Genomic DNA, 20,831 nt, shown 5'->3' with positions numbered 1-20,831 from the left:
TCCCTAAAGAGGTTCCCTAAAGAGGACACATGGAACTCCTCTGGTAGTTCCCTAAAGAGGACACATGTAACTCCTGTTCTAGTTCCCTAAAGAGGACACATGGAACTCCTGTTCTAGTTCCCTAAAGAGGACACATGTAACTCCTGTTCTAGTTCCCTAAAGAGGTTCCCTAAAGAGGACACATGGAACTCCTGTTCTAGTTCCCTAAAGAGGACACATGTAAATCCTGTTCTAGTTCCCTAAAGAGGACACATGTAACTCCTGTTCTAGTCCCCTAAAGAGGACACATGGAACTACTGTTCTAGTTCCCTAAAGAGGACACATGGAACTCCTGTTCTAGTTCCCTAAAGAGGACACATGTAACTCCTCTGGTAGTTCCCCAAAGAGGACACATGTAACTCCTGTTCTAGTTCCCTAAAGAGGACACATGTAACTCCTCTGGTAGTTCCCTAAAGAGGACACATGTAACTCCTGTTCTAGTCCCCTAAAGAGGACACATGGAACTCCTGTTCTAGTTCCCTAAAGAGGACACATGGAACTCCTGTTCTAGTTCCCTAAAGAGGACACATGTAACTCCTGTTCTAGTTCCCTAAAGAGGTTCCCTAAAGAGGACACATGGAACTCATCTGGTAGTTCCCTAAAGAGGACACATGTAACTCCTGTTCTAGTTCCCTAAAGAGGACACATGGAACTCCTGTTCTAGTTCCCTACAGAGGACACATGGAACTCCTCTGCTACCTAAAGAGGACACATGGAACTCCTCTGGTAGTTCCCTAAAGAGGACACATGGAACTCCTGTTCTAGTTCCCTAAAGAGGACACATAGAACTCCTCTGGTAGTTCCCTAAAGAGGACACATGTAACTCCTGTTCTAGTTCCCTAAAGAGGACACATGGAACTCCTCTGGTAGTTCCCTAAAGAGGACACATGGAACTCCTGTTCTAGTTCCCTAAAGAGGACACATGGAACTCCTGTTCTAGTTCCCTAAAGAGGACACATGTAACTCCTGTTCTAGTTCCCTAAAGAGGACACATGGAACTCCTGTTCTAGTTCCCTAAAGAGGACACATGGAACTCCTGTTCTAGTTCCCTAAAGAGGACACATGTAACTCCTCTGGTAGTTCCCTAAAGAGGACACATGGAACTCCTCTGGTTGTAAACTTTCACTAAGAGGACACATGGAACTCCTGTTCTAGTAACCCTTCACTGGCTCCCCGCAGCTGCTAGAATTACATTTAAATCTCTCACTCGCACTTATAGGACATTCACTGGTTCAGCACCAGCCTATTTTAATGCTGTGATTCAACTTTATTCCCCCTCTCGACCACTTTGCTTCGATGACCGTCGGTTGTCTTTGCCTTCTATATGCAGCAAAAGGTCACAGTCGAGACTCTTTTCATTTGTGGTACTTCGGTGGTGGAGTGACCTAGCTAGTGCTATCAATTCTAGCGACAGCCTAATCCAAATCACACTAATAGAGGTCTCATACAGGATAATCTTTAAAAGTAAAAAATGTACAAAACAAAACCTTATCAATACAAACTTAAAGTGGGGTCTTATTAAAATAAGGTCTTTAATATCAAAAGCTGCCCTGGTTAATGAGTTGATAACAAATAATCAAATATGCATACTTTGTCTAAATGAAACATGGCTAAAACCAGATGAATATTAACCGTTGAATGAGACTACCCCTCTAAGCCATGCTAACTGCCATATGCCTCGCAGTACAGGGCATGGAATTGAAGTAGCAACAGTTACCAAATGATCCAAAAGCACAATAGGAGGTAGACCCTTTTGCTATCAAGCCCCCTCTCCTGTGGACTAATCTCCCTATCCTCATCTGAGAAGCAGACACCTATTCCCCCTCTTAATCCACATGAGCGCTCTGAGATTAGATGGGACTGTATAAACAGGATAAACATGCAAAGTCAAAGACTACTACAGCCGTCAAAAAGGTCTGTTTGGAACGAAGATTAGGTGCAGTGTAAACTCTAGCAGGTAATGTGTAAATGGGTATCTCTCTTTGTGTATGTGTGCACCGGCTGTTTTCTAGTTTGGATACTGATGATTTTTTAAAAAGTGATGCAGACAGTGCTTTGGACATATGGAGAGTTCAAACGAATAGCCGGGTATCCATCGATGACTCTAACCACATAATTCAGTCTACCAAAGAATGATGACAGAAAACATTTGTGGTTCAATAAGGTCAAAAACTTCTCCCAACTGGGACTAATAAACAACCCATTAAAATGTTGGATTGTAATCATTGTTGTTTATGGGGGTTTACACCAGTTATTGGAGAGAGGGTTAACATATCTTTTCATACTTTAGTCATTTAATGTTGGATCATTTGGTCAATAAAGGAATAAATAACTACACAATTATTTTGGCTTCTTTTTGTTCATGTCGATTTTAGGTCATATCTATGCAGATTTTCATAAATTCCTAAGGGTTTTGCATACTTCCCAGCACTGCTGTAGATCATGCTTATATCTGGGTCTGAAGAGGCTGCCTCCTGTACCTTGGCTTTGCTCACCGTCTCTCTCTCTCTCTCTCTCTCTCTCTGTCAGAAACAGAAGCTAAGACCAGGAGTTCATCCCCCCTGCCCCAATGTGTTCTCATTCATTGGCCAGGCTCATATTTAAAACTATTCACAGAAAAGATGCTTCATTGTATTGTGTTTACTTAGGACTCTGATAGGAAACAGCAAGAATGAACCTAAAATACGTTGTGTGTGCTTGTATATGTTTGTGTGTGTGTGTGATATGTTAAGCAGAGGGCCAGGATCCTGATTGGTTAGAGCCTGGGATCATCTGTGACATCATGGACTATGTTTGATCTGCAGGATCCTGATTGGTTAGAGCCTGGGATCATCTGTGACATCATGGACTATGTTTGATCTGCAGGATCCTGATTGGTTAGAGCCTGGGATCATCTGTGACATCATGGACTATGTTTGATCTGCAGGATCCTGATTGGTTAGAGCCCGGGATCATCTCTGACATCATGGACTATGTGTGATTTGCAGGATCCTGATTGGTTAGAGCCCGGGATCATCTCTGACATCACTCTAGTGTGCAGGTCATGGGGTGACTCCCCTGTACACTCTCTTTCTCTCTCTCTCTTACAGTCTCTACAGTACTAGTGAGTGTATGACTTGAAATGGGAAGCTATGCAGTGGATGCACCTAGTTTTTAGGTTGGCATGTCTTACCTTTTCTTCAGAGTTTTCTGAAATGCACTTTACTGCATCAACCTGGGGCCTGTGACCGCTGACCTCACTGCATTAGCACCTCCCACCTGAGGAAGGAAAAACAAGAGGAACCATATCAGTTCACATATCAACTCATAAGACATGAAGACATAACTCACAACTCACGTGTAGAGAGAGAATGAGAACATTAGAAAGACTGAAAGGAAAAGAGACCAAAGGTGAGACTAGGATGAATGAAAAGAGACCAAAGGTCAAAGGGGAGACTAGGATGAATGAAAAGAGACCAAAGGTCAAAGGTGAGACTAGGATGAGTGAAAAGAGACCAAAGGTCAAAGGTGAGACTAGGATGAATGAAAAGGGACCAAAGGTCAAAGGTGAGACTAGGATGAATGAAAAGGGACCAAAGGTCAAAGGTGAGACTAGGATGAGTGAAAAGAGACCAAAGGTCAAAGGTGAGACTAGGATGAATGAAAAGAGACCAATGGTGAGACTAGGATGAATGAAAAGCAAAAAGGATAACAGGAGGAAATGAACTCTATCTACCCAGGGATCTTTGTTCCCTCTACACTGGCTTCTATCCAATGTTGACATGATCTCTCTCTTTGAATGTGCTGTTGGAGTAGTTCTCAGCACAACACATCTATTAGCTCAAACCTGTTCAGGAATACATCACAATATAGGAATTAAAAGTGAATCACCTATTATTTAGTGAATGAAAGAATTATAGGCCATACAATCAAGTAATTGCATTATTTTGACACATTTCATTTATCACCAACTTCTTATTTATTTTGTTAGTCATACTTTTGAAGACAGACTTCTCAAAGATACCTCTCCCTCTAGCCGAAAGACAGAAAGGAAGAAAGATGCAGTGATGGAGCTTGCCTCTGGTTTGGCAAGGTCTGAGGAGATATTTCATGGTCAGGGTTGCAATGATTCATCTCATGGCTAATATGGCCACTACTGTAGGTTTTCCTAGTTTCCCAGCTCTCTGAACAGGTTGCATTAGGCTGGAGATTGCACTACGTATTATTCAACAGTGTCTACCTTAAGAATCACAATGAGAAAACAGAGCACTATTTGCCACCTACAAAAGTTCAAGTTGATGACCTTTAGAGGCAATGGCTTCATGAGATGCCTGATTAAGTTACAGTGCACACAAATATCACCTGTATGCATCTGTGTAAACATACATTTCTGTTCTAACAGACAGTGGATCCTAATGTTATTCATTTATTTAACACGGACGGCACACATTAATGAATGTTACTAGCCTGGATACCATCCGAACTTGAGCCGACAGGAATCATCTCTCTCTGCTTAGGTAAATAACTGTAGACTGCTGAGCACAACACCTAACCAATGAGCAGAGAGATGACGCCATATTGTTTCTGTCTCAAACTTCTTCTCAGTCCTTAAGCAGAGAGCAGTTCTTTCTTCAGGATGTATGATTAAAGTATGTACCTTTGATTGTGAAATGGATCCTGCTTACACTTACTCTGTAGTGGCAGTGGTAATGTTATGCTGAAATGTTTAAAACGTGACCTAATGTTACAATTAGATGGAATGACAAAAGGAGGGCTGATACTGTACCCCGAGGAGAATGCCTCTGATATTGGAGCTAATATTAAATAATAATAATAATTTATTTTATTTGTAATGCACTCTTCATTCAAAATAATCTCAGAGTGCCAACATATTAAAAACTAACTATAATAATACAATAAAATAAAAATGAATTAACATATGCATAATAGAAAACTTTTTAACATTTTAACATACGATCTAACACAAGGCCAGAAATGCTATTAATGAGCCATGTCTCTGCTCAGTAACATGGACCCCCCCCCCCCCACAAACACACACACACAGCTGGTGAGAACTTTGTGTACCAAAGGTCCCATTTCTTTATACATCTTCCCTCCACAAAAAAATGGGGTTCGATTTGCTATGTGAATTATTCCTGAACTGTGGGTTGGAGGATGGTCTTGTAATTTTGTCTTTGATGATTAAATGTGTCTTTGTTTAAGGTCATTGAATTGCGTTTGGGAATTGAAGTCTCTGTTTTAAAAATCAAATTGTTCCGCCACATTGCATAAAGCACCCATCACTGAGGCTCCACCTATAAGAGAGCTCATCAAAAGTTGTATAAAAGAAAGGATGATATCCAGCATCACAGCACAGCCACAACTACAAACCCATCTTCTTCACAAAATAGAATGGAAGCAAAATACAGTAGAAGGGAGGTGGAAGCAAGAGGGTGAGTTTGATCCATTTCTCTTGTTAATAAACCAGTATTGTGGTGAATCATGGTGAATATTGTGGTGAATATTGTGGTGAATATTGTGGTGAGTATTGTGGTGAATATTGTGGTGAAACGTGGTGAATATTGTGGTGAATATTGTGGTGAATATTGTGGTGAATATTGTGGTGAATATTGTGGTGAATCATGGTGAATATTGTGGTGAATATTGTGGTGAATATTGTGGTGAAACATAGTGAATATTGTGGTGAATATTGTGGTGAATATTGTGGTGAATCATAGTGAATATTGTGGTGAATATTGTGGTGAAACATGGTGAATATTGTGGTGAATATTGTGGTGAATATTGTGGTGAATCATGGTGAATATTGTGGTGAAACATAGTGAATATTGTGGTGAATATTGTGGTGAATATTGTGGTGAGTATTGTGGTGAATATTGTGCCGAATCATGGTGAATATTGTGGTGAATATTGTGGTGAATATTGTGGTGAATATTGTGGTGAATCATAGTGAATATTGTGGTGAATATTGTGGTGAAACATGGTGAATATTGTGGTGAATATTGTGGTGAATATTGTGCTGAATATTGTGGTGAATATTGTGGTGAATCATAGTGAATATTGTGGTGAATATTGTGGTGAATATTGTGCTGAATATTGTGGTGAATCATGCTGAATATTGTGGTGAATATTGTGGTGAATATTGTGGTGAATCATAGTGAATATTGTGGTGAATATTGTGGTGAATATTGTGGTGAAACATGGTGAATATTGTGGTGAATATTGTGGTGAATATTGTGCTGAATATTGTGGTGAATATTGTGGTGAATATTGTGGTGAAACATGCTGAATATTGTGGTGAATATTGTGGTGAATATTGTGGTGAATATTGTGGTGAATCATGCTGAATATTGTGGTGAATATTGTGGTGAATATTGTGGTGAATATTGTGGTGAATATTGTGGTGAAACATGGTGAATATTGTGGTGAATATTGTGGTGAATATTGTGGTGAATCATTCTGAATATTGTGGTGAATATTGTGGTGAATATTGTGGTGAATATTGTGGTGAATCATAGTGAATATTGTGGTGAATATTGTGGTGAATATTGTGGTGAAACATGGTGAATATTGTGGTGAATATTGTGGTGAATCATAGTGAATATTGTGGTGAATATTGTGGTGAATATTGTGGTGAAACATGGTGAATATTGTGGTGAATATTGTGGTGAATATTGTGGTGAATCATAGTGAATATTGTGGTGAATATTGTGGTGAAACATGGTGAATATTGTGGTGAATATTGTGGTGAATATTGTGGTGAAACATGGTGAATATTGTGGTGAATATTGTGGTGAATATTGTGGTGAATATTGTGGTGAATATTGTGGTGAATATTGTGGTGAATCATAGTGAATATTGTGGTGAATCATGCTGAATATTGTGGTGAATATTGTGGTGAATATTGTGGTGAATCATGGTGAATATTGTGGTGAATATTGTGGTGAATATTGTGGTGAATCATTCTGAATATTGTGGTGAATATTGTGGTGAATATTGCGGTGAAACATGGTGAATATTGTGGTGAATATTGTGGTGAATCATAGTGAATATTGTGCTGAATATTGTGATGAATATTGTGCTGAATATTGTGGTGAATATTGTGGTGAATATTGGTCTTCTCTTTTTCATCTCCACCATTGTGTGTCTTACTGTCAGTCTCCCTGTCCCTTTCTTGTGTCCCTTTCAAGAATGAACTCAAATCATCGTCCAGAACTGTCTCTACCCTTGCTCCCGACTGCTCTTTGACTCTTTGTCTTACATGTTAACATTTGCCATATTCTGTGTCCATGTGATTTTGTTCATTCTGTTCATTTTGTTTACTCTCTCTCAATTCACATGATTAATACGTCATTGACATGACCACTTGCTCGGCGTAGATTGTCCAGACGATTACCTGCCCCTGTTCACACATGAGCTCTCCTATCTGGAACATTTGGATTGGTTTCTGTTTCCTTGTCCTCCAACCCTCTGTGCTCTATGGTTGGGTTCTGGTTGCACAGCAACAGAGGCTGATGGGTAGTGAGCTCTTCTTAGGAGCCAATGGGAGGAGCCAGTCTCAGAGATAGCTGAACTGTACTGCTTACAGATCCAAGACTTGTGCTGACAATTCCACATATATGCATGCTCACACTGCTGCATAGACGTACTAAGAAACATGATGCATTTCTCTCTGTCTTTCTATCTCTCTCTCACTCACTCACACACACACACATACACACAAACACACCGAGAAGTACAAAGCAAAGAATGGATGCAGAGAGAGGGGAAAACAGGGCGAATGAAAGGAGATAGAGGCCTCTTCAGCCACCCTCCCCCAACCCCTCTCTCTTCTCTGAAGAGGAAAAGGCTGAGGATGAAAGGGCTGGAAATTAACGTTGTGCTGCAAGGCTAAGAGCAAGAGTGATGGCAGGAATGAGGTCTGAGATTTGCATGGCATTTCCTCTGACTGCAGGTGATTTCACGCTATAATATCATTAACTGAGTTTGGTTTCTGGGCATCTTCTAATGACCTCATTTATAATGCAAAATATATAAGAACACGTTTTTTGTTTAAGATAAGTGTGTTGAGTCTCCATCCGAGAAGGGGGCACCCTTAACATCTTAAGTCTAGGAAAAAAACATTCCTCTTTAGTGCATCCTATACTTAGGAATAATGCATCACGCTCTGGCACCCGTCACAATTCTCTTCTTTTCTCTCTCGGTATCAAATTGTGCTGTCGCTGACACTGCTGAAGTGGCCGTATTACTTGTCATTCTGTCCGGGTGCCCAAGGTGAGCAGGGTTTGGATCCCAGTTTCTTCTCTCACCCTAATCCAGGTTCATAATCCTGGGGGGCCTCCCACCCCCAACCCCCCACCCCTTACCCTGAATAGCCTGGCATACCATATTATAATGAGATTGATGTTTAGATAATTAGGCAGTGCATCATTTAGACACTGAGATATGCATGTGAAATCTGTTGGGTATGACTGATCCTGTTTACGAACATACCTGTCTCTGGTCTCTCCCATATAGTAGGACCTTTGCTTGCAAATGCTGAAGGATGCGATGACATTGTTCCTCATCACTCACCTTCATTTATAATGACGTATATTCATGTGAGACAAGCCTCCCTCTGTCCACTAATTTAGTCTCTTTTCGTTCACTCCTCCTCGAGATGATCACTACTGTTGGATGCTGCTGTAGTCTTTCCACCTGAAACCAGCTGCCCATTCTCACCAGACTGTTCTACTCTATGTATTTAATGTTAAATCCTGCATAAATGGATTCAGCTACTTTTATTTGGGGTACGTCCACACTGCAAAACCATAGCACTCAGTTCTTGCTCAAATCCAATTGTTTAGTTTGGCTTATGACATGAATTAAAACATGTGGCCAAGATCAGATTCTAGTGGGAACTGGTCCTGGTCCTGAGCTGACCCGCATGCACTGAAGAACAACAAAGATGTCACCCGCAGCACGCCGTCATACTGAAGTCATTGTGGTGGATGTCACCCGCAGCACGCCGTCATACTGAAGTCATTGTGATGGATGTCTTTCTGGAGTGAGATAAAAGTCACCTGAACTCAACTCAACTCAACTCATTCCGAATTATGACTCTTCAGACTGAGGTCGCATTGCAGAAAATCGGACCTGTATCTGTATTATGACTCTTCAGAGGTCGAATTGCAAAAAATCTGACCTGTATCTGATTCAGGAACACATATGGAGGTGGCCCTAAACAGAATAAAAAAAAATAGATTCCATGTGATTCCATTGTGCTGTTCACACTGTTATGAAAAAAAACAGATCTGAGTGGCATATGAGCAAAAGAAAAGATTTGATTCAGATTTGGCCCTCTTTTGACATATGAGCAAAAGAAAAGATTTGATTCAGATTTGGCCCTCTTTTGCCTGCAGTACCCTTAGTGATAGTTCTATGATGTAGCAAATGCATTGTGGGTAACCCGCAGCAGGAAGAGAGACTGCTGTTGCAGTTAGGTCAGCTATTAGTAGGTCTCCAATAAAAGTGTCATTCATTATAAATAATATGCATAAACTGCGCTAGAAATTGTGCTTTTGCGACCACTTAAACTAAATTGTAACTTTTATTTACTTTTGTTCCGTCAGTTGACCTTTAAGCATGCTTGTAATATGATGTAATACTTGTATTTTATTTAGGAAAACCAGATTGTCTTTAAACATTTTCCTAAGCCTATCACTAGTCAGTAATGCCATTCTCGTGTTTTCAGATGTAGTATCTTTTTATGATGATGTTGTTGATGTATGATGTTTATGATGAATGAGAAAGGTTTTTCGTAAATGTTATTAAAAGTACAGTTGTAAATTGTATGCTGTAAAGTTATTTTAATTCTAATAACTTCAGTAACTGTAGTAACCTGTGATATTAAAGTATTGTAGTATTGTAACCATAGCAGCAGAAAGAGAGAATGCCGCTGCTGGCAGACCAGATTGTGTTATGCCCTTTCAGACACCTCAAAGAAACCACATCATCCTCCATCTGAGTCCTGTGTGCTGACGGAAGACATATCTACACCATCCTCCATCTCAGTCCTGTGTGCTGATGGAAGGTATATCCGGTAAGGGGACTATGCTATCTACACCCTTGCAAGATCCTGGTGGGATCACAATTTTTAAGAATTCCCGCAAGAAATGAAAAAATAAAAAATTGCAATGTTTGAGAATTCCCACAGCAAACTCAGTCACTTTTGGCTAATGTTAGTAAATGTTGTGTTTGATAATGCTTAAATTAGCCTCAAACAGAGCTAAGTAACGTTAAACTTGTTAAACGCTGTATTAGTGTGTCATCCTGATGGAAAGCTTATTTTCAAAGTGACATATTAGTCCAAATCAGTCGGAAAGATGGACATGCAATTCGTTGATGATGTAATACAAGAGCTTCTGTAGTAGTGACTGATGCTCGTTTATTTTGTGTTTGCAGATCTAACGTCCCCGCAAAACGGACAGAACAGTGGAATTCTCCTTCATGATGGAAAGTAACACTTAATGTTGTAAAATAAAAATCATCTTCCTGTCAAACTTGTTTTATTTGACTGTGTAGACTACCTGTCATTTTAATACTAGCCTAGACAATCAAAATTTTGGTTCACATTTCCAGAATGTGAACTTAGATGTGTAGATGTGACTTTCAACCTAGTGGAATGTTTAATTTGCACAGACGAAGTAGCAGTTATTGTGTTTCATTATATGGTTTCATTATATGGCAGAATGTTTCAAAATGTTCCATTGAATTGAATGGGCTATCCAGAGGTCTGCTATTTCTTTTTATTGACCACTGCAAAAAATGAATGCCCACTGCCATTGGCAACGGGTTTTGTGCTTCTAATTCACATCTTTCATATCATTGCGCAAGTAAAGTAAAGTTCACTTTTTGTAATGGAAATTCTAAGTCAGCAAGTAATACGTTGCTACGCAACACCTGAACCTTTAAAGTTCTATTTGTGTGAAGAACATTTTTTTTCCTCAGCGTAGGCCATGAAACGGCAACAAAATCAGTTTAAGCAAGGGATAATGTTTAGTCCGTCAGTCAGTATCGGAAAATAAATCCAGATGGAACGAATAGGACTCCGACGTGCAGCAGAGCAACCTATTACTTGCTGACTTAGGGTAGGCTAGAATGCGACTGAGGTTGACAGAAACAGGTTTATTCACATCATTATCGGCTGGTCGTTATAAAGTAGAGGTGGAAGCAAGGTGTGTTTTGGTGTGGGGGGATTTACAAGCATAATTAATTACACCTCCCCCAAATTTCTAATTTGGTATTAATCAGCACTAAACCAAGAACTTGGTTGAGCACCTAACATCAGTGAACCAATAAGTGAAGCCGATTGCTGATTGAATCAATGCCCAATACGAAATTTTGGGGAAGGGTAATCAATTGTTGAACAGGAATCGTACCTTGTCAGAAGTTGTCATCTGTTGTTATTGTATAACCCTAAAACCACACAAGCTTGAAAATAGATCTTCATGTGATCAATAGGAGGCTTGTGAAGGAGGACCTCTGCAATCATTTTCAATATTTTTCAGTTTGACAATTTCAATGACATCAATGTGTTAAAATAGCAGTTTGTTAGTAGTATTTAACTAGTTAATTAATATTGTTAATTTACTTTCTTTTTGAAAGTTTAGGGATGATGGCCCTTCCGTTCCTCTACCTCTAACGACATGAAATAGACACTGTGCAATGTAAAAACCCTGTTATTGTAACTGAAAAATACGTCTGAGGGGATTTGCGAGATGTCTGAGCCAGCTATCTAACGTTAGCATGCTACTACCTACAGTGTAAACAGCGATTGGTTCGTAGCCCAAAATCGCAGTGTTTTCCCCCTATTTAAAGATATGCTAGCTACAGACACAGTGTATACCCCCATTTAAAGACATGCTAGCTACAGACACAGTGCATACCCCCCATTTAAATACATGCTAGCTACAGACACAGTGTATACCCCCCATTTAAAGACATGTATACCCCCCATTTAAAGACATGCTAGCTACAGACACAGTGTGTATACCCCCCCCCCCCCTACAGACGCTAGTACACATAGGTTTTAGCCTCCTTGCTAGCACTGTGGTTGTCAACAACACTGGTAACACATAGCCTACATTTGCTTATGGATATAACTGTATTTACCTCCAGTGGCACCATTTCAAATATAGTTCACCCAGGGGACAGTCAGCCCCACAAAGCCAAATTTAGGAGCCTCTGAGTGGGTACAAATGTGCAAAATCTCAAGTTCATACTGCATTTAAACCACTTTGCACCATAGTGAAAAAATACTTGCCTGGCAGGCATTATACAATAGTCAATTTAAAGTCTCCACCCAAAGTCAACGCTCTGGGACACACACTTCTTAACGCTATGTCATTTGTAAGATATACCTTAAGATGTAGCTTCATTTCTCGAGGTGTTTCCCAGTGCACCCTGAGATACTTTTGTAAAGTTGGTCTGGACCACTCTTAACTATACCACAGTTGTCAGATTACACAAATGTTTTACAGTCTAAAAATGTTGTGTCACTGTCTGGTCGTATGCTTTGACTGCTCTGCAAGACCAAGGTATGTGTTGCATTATATTGCGTGCTTCATCAAATAATAACAATTAAAAACAACCATCCTTATTTGAACTTTTTCATTTTGACTTGCAGTGTTTGTTATTGATGTTCTTTCTAATAATGATTAGCTGTGGTCTAATCTGACTCATGCTCATCATACTTATCTATCTCATGCATGCTCAGACCTACGTGCAGGACAAGAAACAATTCCAGAAACATGGATTCAGCCTCCTAAGGTAAGAAGGTTTCTCTTCAGGGAACTCTTAAGAGATGGTTTGGGAAACACTCACATCTTTATTAAGGTATTCCTTTTGAGTCTTTGTAGAACGCTAAGAGATGCCGTAACGCACCCCTGGACGATGGTAACCATTAAACAGTAATTTGTAACAGTAACAGCTGAAAGATATTATACTCCATAAACTAGTGTGTGTATGTATGAATACAAAAATGTATATGCGATTGGTCCAGAGTCCATGAATCCAGACCACAATGCCAAAGAGATAGGCTCTGGTATGGCAGTCAAAGCACTTATGCAACCGTCTTTCTAAGCCATTTATTAGGTCAGGTCAGTATGATCTCTAGTTTTCCTGCTACCTGGATGTTTTCCAGGGATGATAGTTTGGATCTTTGGCTGATACTTACAGTAGATATTATGTAGATATCTTGACACTGTTTATGAATACCTTAAGAATAATGTGCAATATCTTTACTTTTGGGTATTGCTAAGGTACTTGTTCAATTTCTTAAATGATCATCTGAAGTGATGCCAATTTGGGTATAAGATTCTTAGACTTCCTAACTTTAGTCAGAGACTCTGTGTTTTGTGGCTCACTTCACATGTGAGATTCCATGGATAATACATTTCGTGATTTGGGCTTGAACTCCTCGCCTTTGCTATTTAAGTGAATGTTCACAAAATCTATATTATGAAAACCTTAATGAGGACATGGTTAGTGAGTGCACTGCAATACATTGCGTCAAATCCTTGAGTGAAATCCTTGGGGCCTATACTATACTGTATGTTCAAGCGGGTTTGCCAAAACTAGTGTCATAGAGTGAAATATTCCCAAAGGAGAGATTAAGAGTTTGCAGTTGATGTGCTGTACTATTTTAAGTGGCACAATAACTTTGCTAAATGTCAATGATAATGTATGGCACATGTAAACTAACACATGCACACAAGTCCATCCCATTTTCACTTCCTCTCCTCAGCTCCTATTCATCTCCCCACAGCCTTTTACTGATCACGCACACACACACATACCACAGCCTTCTTCTGATCACCAGCACAATGGAAAAGAATAATGCACACAACACGCACACGGACACATACCCAGCACACACACGTATCTAGGGCTCAAACTTGGCACTCACACTTGTGTCATGTAGCATTAGCATAATGCTTCACTAGCAGATACAGAGTGATTATTTCACAGCAGCAGCAGCGTTTGAAAGAGAGCCGTGACCATGCAGATCTCCCCTCACCCCCTGTCCCTTCGCAGACCTTAGTCTTTTGGTCAACCGCTCCCATGTGTTTCTACCACTCTGTCAAACATCATATGTATCACACCAAGTGCCTTTAACACCAACCTATCAAAACAAATAGCCTTTGCAGATACACACAATATTACACCTTTCAGCTGCATACACTGATTATACACAGACCATTGCACATATACAGTACAGGCTATATAGATGCCAATAAACCCAGACAGACACGTACCAACTGAATATGTAAATACTGATTACAAACAGGACTATTCATACAAGCCGATACACTCAGCAAAGCTTAGATAATAGCACATTTAGCTTCAGTTCATATGAATGTGGTCAGTGACATGTATGCCTGCATAGGGGCATGTCTGCAAGTGAGTGCGTACACATGTGCTTGTGAGTGTGTAGTTCACTGTCAGTGCAGAATGGTGACAAAGGAATCAGAGAAAAGACATGAGAGAAAGAGGTGTATGGATAGAGTTGGGGATGAATTTATGACGGAGATGGGGAGAAAGTGAAACATTGAGAGGGAGGAATAGAGAGGAGCATGTTTCTATGGATGATGGGGAAAGATTTGGGGTGAGAAGCTTGCATCATCGGCACCAACCAATCAGGTGGCTTCTACAAAATATTCAAAGGGAGTGTCCTAGCAACAGACAAGTAAATACATTTTCTGCCTCATCTGATTTAAAACGGTGAAACGTGAACACATCCGTAGACCTGTCAAAGATTGCCAACCAACACAAACCATAATTCATTCTCTTGTAAGTAAAGCAGATTTGTGTGGTTTTAGAAGCATTTGAAATCGATTAGAGCAGAATTGAGTCTTTGGTTGTTACAGATCATCTTCCCATAAAGAAGAGTTTTGCTTTCTAAGGCAACATCTCATATCGTTCCAGTGGACCATGAAGATGAACAGTAAAGCTCAATCTCCCCATCTGTCCTCATACAGACTTGCATTCATTTGGTTTCCATTGAAATGATAGTTAGTGTACTGTGCACTGGCATATACTGAAATATATGGGTATACTATATGTCCAGCTATTCTTATATCAAATCTGGAATTACAGCAATACACTAATGCTGCCCTTTTTAGCTCATCTTCACCACACAGATGTCTGTGTGTGTATCATTGGTTCTTCCTAATGCACATACACACACATACACACACATACACACACATACACACACATACCCACAGAAGGAGCTACTGTAAGAATGACATATGCATGACATATCCCCTTAGTGGGATATCTTATTTTGTCTCATCTCTTTCAATTTCAATTTCTTTTATGCACTAGAGGTGAGAGGAGGGCTTTTCTCCCTTCTCATTAATCTCCTCTGTCTTCTCATCTGCTCTCTGCTCTTCTCTTCTCTCCTAATGTTCTCTTCTCTCCTCTCCTCCCCTGTCCAATCCTAACCCCTCTTCTTTCAGTTACACCCAGTCCCTTTGCTATCTATCTGAGTGTAAAATACTGGGCTTTTGTTCTGAGCTCTTAGTTTGTACGTTGAGTAACAAATAAACACACCTACACACACATACCACAGTATTTTCACTAATTAGCCTAACATGGATTTTCCTTTCTCCTCAATGCGCCTGTAAATGTCACTGAAGCAGTAAAATGGTGCTGCTTGTGATACCCCTTTGACAGACAGGCATGCACATAAACACCGTACATGAACACCACTCACAGGGTGGACTGGCGTTATTCAATCTTCAGTGTTCATGCAGTGTTTTTGGCTCTCGCTTTAGCCACAGAATCAGCATCCTCACGCAAACCGGCTGTCCATAGGTCTAAGTGGGTTCTGGTTTGCCTGACAACACACACACAGATAGACTTCCATGGACATGTCTATCTATCTATGTGTGTGTGCGCGTCTGTGTCTATGTGACTACATTTCACAGCACATCACTACCGCCCACTGCAGTGAACGAGGACGAGCCCCAGCTGACCGAAAGTAGCACACCCCTTCCTCTGCATCCCTCCATCCGTCCTTTCTGTTTCCTCTCTTCCGCACACCCCTTCCTCTGCATCCCTCCATCCGTCCTTTCTGTTTCCTCTCTTCCTCACACCCCTTCCTCTGCATCCCTCCATCCGTCCTTTCTGTTTCCTCTCTTCCTCACACCCCTTCCTCTGCATCCCTCCATCCGTCCTTGCTGTTTCCTCTCTTCCTCACACCCCTTCCTCTGCATCTCTCCATCCGTCCTTTCTGTTTCCTCTCTTCCTCACACCCCTTCCTCTGCATCCCTCCATCCGTCCTTTCTGTTTCCTCTCTTCCTCACACCCCTTCCTCTGCATCTCTCCATCCGTCCTTTCTGTTTCCTCTCTTCCTCACACCCCTTCCTCTGCATCCCTCCATCCGTCCTTTCTGCTTCCTCTCTTCCTCACACCCCTTCCTCTGCATCCCTCCATCCGTCCTTTCTGTTTCCTCTCTTCCTCACACCCCTTCCTCTGCATCCCTCCATCCGTCCTTTCTGTCCTCCTCAGCATCATCCCTCCTTAATGCAGCTGGGCTCTTCCTTTATGAGCTGTGGAGTGTACCAGTATGGGCTGCCGGAACAGCACAACCCTGCGCTGCACAAACACACCCTGTCCACACGCCACCTTCTCTACAAATGCACATTTATAGAATCCTGATGATGTCCATAACGTCCACAATATTTGTCACATTCACATTACCCTCTCTGTACAATCTGTGCATCTCATATTTCTGGGGTTGACATGTTAGCATGATGGTGTCTATTCATCACATGCCTGATGGTCTCTCTAGGCATCATCGGTAGCGAGGGGATGAGGGGGAAAATGGATGGACGTGGAACTGAGCACCAGAGAGACATACATTGACTGAGGAAAAATGAGAGGAAGGAACAGAGACACACACACACACGCACACACACACACACACACACACACACACACACACACACACACACACACACACACACACACACACACACAACCCCATTTCATTCAGACCCACAACAGGCTGTGGTGTTGTGCTTACCGGTTGGTTGTACTATTGTTGGATCTCTGCAGCTGTCCTTTTTGTCTTCAGTCGAATGGAACACTGGGTGGATAAATTGTGAGGTTGGTGGAAAGAAAGAGTCCTGTCGGAGAATAGAAAGGACTGCTGACTGCCTCGTTTATTCCAGCTCACAGCTTGTGGACAGACCTGCCTACACACAGCGCTAGCTCCCTGAATCCCAGTCTCACGCCCTCTGCGTGTGTTTGTGTGAGGAGTGAGTCGCTCCTCTCTTGCTCACTCGCTCGCCCCCTGCTTCTGTCACTGCCCTCCCTCTCATTCAGTGCTGCTCCACGCTCAGGCTCGTCTCCAGTCAGCAGCAAACCATCGAGGAGAAATACAACTGCTGTTCTCTCTTCTCTGTTCTGTTTCTGATTTTGACCTCTCACTGTCTCTCTCCCTGCCTTTCCCTCAGACTATTTCTATTTCTCTCCTTCCCTCTCGCTGTTTTTTTTCTCCCCCTCACCCTCCTCTTTCACTGTCTCTCTCTCTCTCTCTCTCTCTCTCTTCTCACACAAAGACCCCCAGCAACCTAGTAAAGCCCCCTCCCCCTGGGTTACAACAGACATTTCAGAGTCTGCTCGCAGAGTGGGGGGTGGGGGTGTGCGTTGGGGCATGTTTGAGTGTTTGAATATGTGGGTGACTGTGTCATTTGTGTGTGTATGTGTGTGTGTGTGTTTGTGTGTGTGCGTGCTTGTGTGTATGCATGTGTATACACACATGTGACTGTTTCCTCAGCAGGTGTCTGGACTTAGCATAACGCAAACTGGCTGTCCAGTACCCTGCAGTCCTTGTGGCTGGTTGTGGTCATATTGTTGTGAGGTTAAATCATCCATGTCTAACGGGTCTGCGGCACTGCAACAGAATTTCCTTTGTGTGTTGCGTTGTGTTGTGTTGCTGGACAGATGATGGCTAACCCTGCTCCACAAGACCACTTCACTCTGCTCCCCAGGGTCTGGTGGTCACGACATGAGAGCAAGGGAGAGAAAACCTCTTCACCATGTCTTAGAACGGCCCTGGTTTGGAGCCTGGGCTTGGCTTGATCCACACCCAGCAATTCAGCAGTTCAAATGTGCTTTACAGATGGGAGGGGTAGTGACCCCTCCATAGTCACTGTGCCTCTCTCAACACTCTCCAGTGCCATCACAGCCGTTTTATAACCACTCACACACACATATCATACAGCCCTCCAAAGCACACCGAGGGGCTAGTGTTTATCAAAGAAAGAGATAAGAACAGCAAGAGTAGTAGTATTCATGGCCAGACTGCAAGTCATTCCAACATGTAGGATTGGAGACACTTTTTCATTTCAGATATGACAACATCATATGTTTGTATGAACATCCCTTTGTGTCAAAGTTATCTGGGTCTCTTTAAAACAGTCAACAGTCATTTGACATAAATAGATGTGCCTGCTACCAGGTAACCAGGAGGTTAGTGTGAGTGTGTGTGAGTGTGTGTGTGTGTGTGTGTGTGTGTGTGTGTCTGTGTGTGTGTGTGTATGTGTGTGTGTGTGTGTGTGTGTGTGTGTGTGTATGTGTTGGGAAGGGTTGCCTCATGAATTGGTGTTTCATGTCTTAGTCACATTGGTGTAGGCGATCTCTGATGTGTTGGTTTGGAATCATTTTCTAAACAGACTTAGGCTTTATCTCCTCTCTCTTGATGGAATGTCAAATATATCACATCCTTACTCTAATTATACAAACACCACATAGTGGAAAATCTATGTGTGGTTTAAAAATGTATCACATTATAAGCCTTCTGGTGAAATTTGAATGCTAATGAGGGAATCTCCTAGCCTGACGATGTCATACTCATAATTCTAGTCAGAATATGAGTCTGATATCGCTCCATTGGGCTGTGATTATGGGGCATGTTTCAACCGAACCAGGAGAAAAAATGCCTCTTCGCTCAATTGGTTACCTACAACCAATCAGAACAATGTAGTATGTGACCAGGGCCAGCTGATAAATTAAACTTTTACCGGATCCCGTAGGAAGGAAGGCAAAAACATCTTTTCGATTGACAAATGCCTTGATCGCGTTTCTTTGTTCCTCTTTCAAAATGAATGCACTGTCAATGTCTAAATGGACTCGAATCTATACATTTCAGCTCTCCAGCGGCAGCCATGTTTGTTGTAAACGAATTCAAACCAAGCGCCTTTTTGTGACGTGGTTGGTTACGTTACTGTTGATCATCTGTCCATCATCGTATAAAGCCCGCCTTGACAATTTGATTGGTACGGCAATGTCTGTCCGCAGATAATTTCTCCTCAATGGAGTAATGCCAGACCGAACTTCCCAACCAAAAAATGTGTGGGCGGGGCTAAGTTCGGTCTGGTATCCAGGCTAGGAATCTCCTACATCCCTCTAAAATGTCCCAACACAATGAAAAGTAGAAACTATTTCTCATGCGGAATGACACACATTGATTTGCAAACCTGCTTTCTGTTGGATGGGTTTCCAGATGTTACACCGTGCCTCACCTGCCTTCTGTTGGATGGGTTTCCAGATGTTACACCGAGCCGCACCTCCACCCCACCTCTCTGCCCTATCTTTTTCACTGTAGAGTATTAGCTCAGTGACCTGAATGGAGCCTTGACTGTGATATTTTTTCCACTGTCTAAGAATATTTTCATCAGTGAGTGGCCCTGCAATGAACTCAAGGGTTCAGCTTCAGCTTCAGGTTTAACTCTTGCATTATTGTATTACACACATACATTCATACATCAATATAGGTGTTGATGATTTAACTCTTGTATTATTGTATTACACACATACATTCATACATCAATATAGGTGTTGATGATTTAACTCTTGTATTATTGTATTGCACACATACATTCATAAATCAATATAGGTGTTGATGATTTAACTCTTGTATTATTGTATTACACACATACATTCATACATCAATATAGGTGTTGATGATTTAACTCTTGTATTATTGTATTACACACATACATTCATACATCAATATAGGTGTTGATGATGTAACTCTTGTATTATTGTATTACACACATACATTCATAAATCAATATAGGTGTTGATGATTTCCTCTCAGTACAGTATGGATAGCAAGTGCTAAGACATAAATAGCATAAGTTTTTGTTGTTTTCCAACTCTTTGTGGCAGTCAGAGCATGTGTCAGTCTTTGGGCTGTAACTGAATCTTTAGGATGTCTACCCAAACAGGGAAAACATCAAAATGGCTGCTGTTTTTTTTTCCTGAGGGGACTGTAAATGGATATGATTCTCTGCTTCTCTGAAAAACATGAACCTGCTCACTGAACGTCTTTGAAACAATTCAGAGACAAAAATGCAAGAATGGAAAGCTCCAACTCAAGCGCCCAAGATCACAATGCTCTTTCGGTACTCTTTTCACTTCATCGTCCTCATTCATATACTAACCCAATTCTCTGTGAAAGACATAGGAAAACCAATCAGAGGATGTTATTTACATTACTGTCGACAAATAGATCTCATTTTAAGGTGCAATGGTAATTGTGAAGCACTGAAGCATTCAAGCATGTTTATTTTGGTCTTAAGCCTATATACACCCTTCTTAGAAAAGACCTAAGGGATTTGGTAAGGCATCAGCCAAAGCTGGAGAAGTAATGCCACTGACCTGAAGCTGAAGGCAGACCACAACCCCAGGGCATGAGTGGATCTAGGGTGGACCTCACAACTGATGTGTGGCATTAC

At 41.3% G+C, this 20,831-nt stretch overlaps 1 protein-coding gene across 1 annotated transcript in view; it reads right to left on the bottom strand.

Moving 5' to 3' along the window:
* The window catches only part of fam49al (family with sequence similarity 49 member A, like), a 32,752-nt gene extending 15,185 nt beyond the window's left edge, over positions 1–17,567 (bottom strand). Inside the window, exons 1-2 of the mRNA XM_012818506.3 lie at positions 17,111–17,567; positions 3,212–3,297 (exon numbers count right to left, since the gene is read on the bottom strand). The gene's annotated coding sequence lies outside the window, so the exon portion shown is untranslated. The remainder of the gene's footprint in view (positions 1–3,211; positions 3,298–17,110) is intronic.
* Between the last annotated feature and the right edge of the window lie 3,264 nt (positions 17,568–20,831).

Source organism: Clupea harengus, chromosome 19 (genome assembly GCF_900700415.2).
Source record: "Clupea harengus chromosome 19, Ch_v2.0.2, whole genome shotgun sequence".
NCBI classification, from domain to species: domain Eukaryota; kingdom Metazoa; phylum Chordata; class Actinopteri; order Clupeiformes; family Clupeidae; genus Clupea; species Clupea harengus.
Note: the sequence above shows the minus strand (reverse complement) of the source record. Positions and strands in the feature narration are given on the sequence as shown.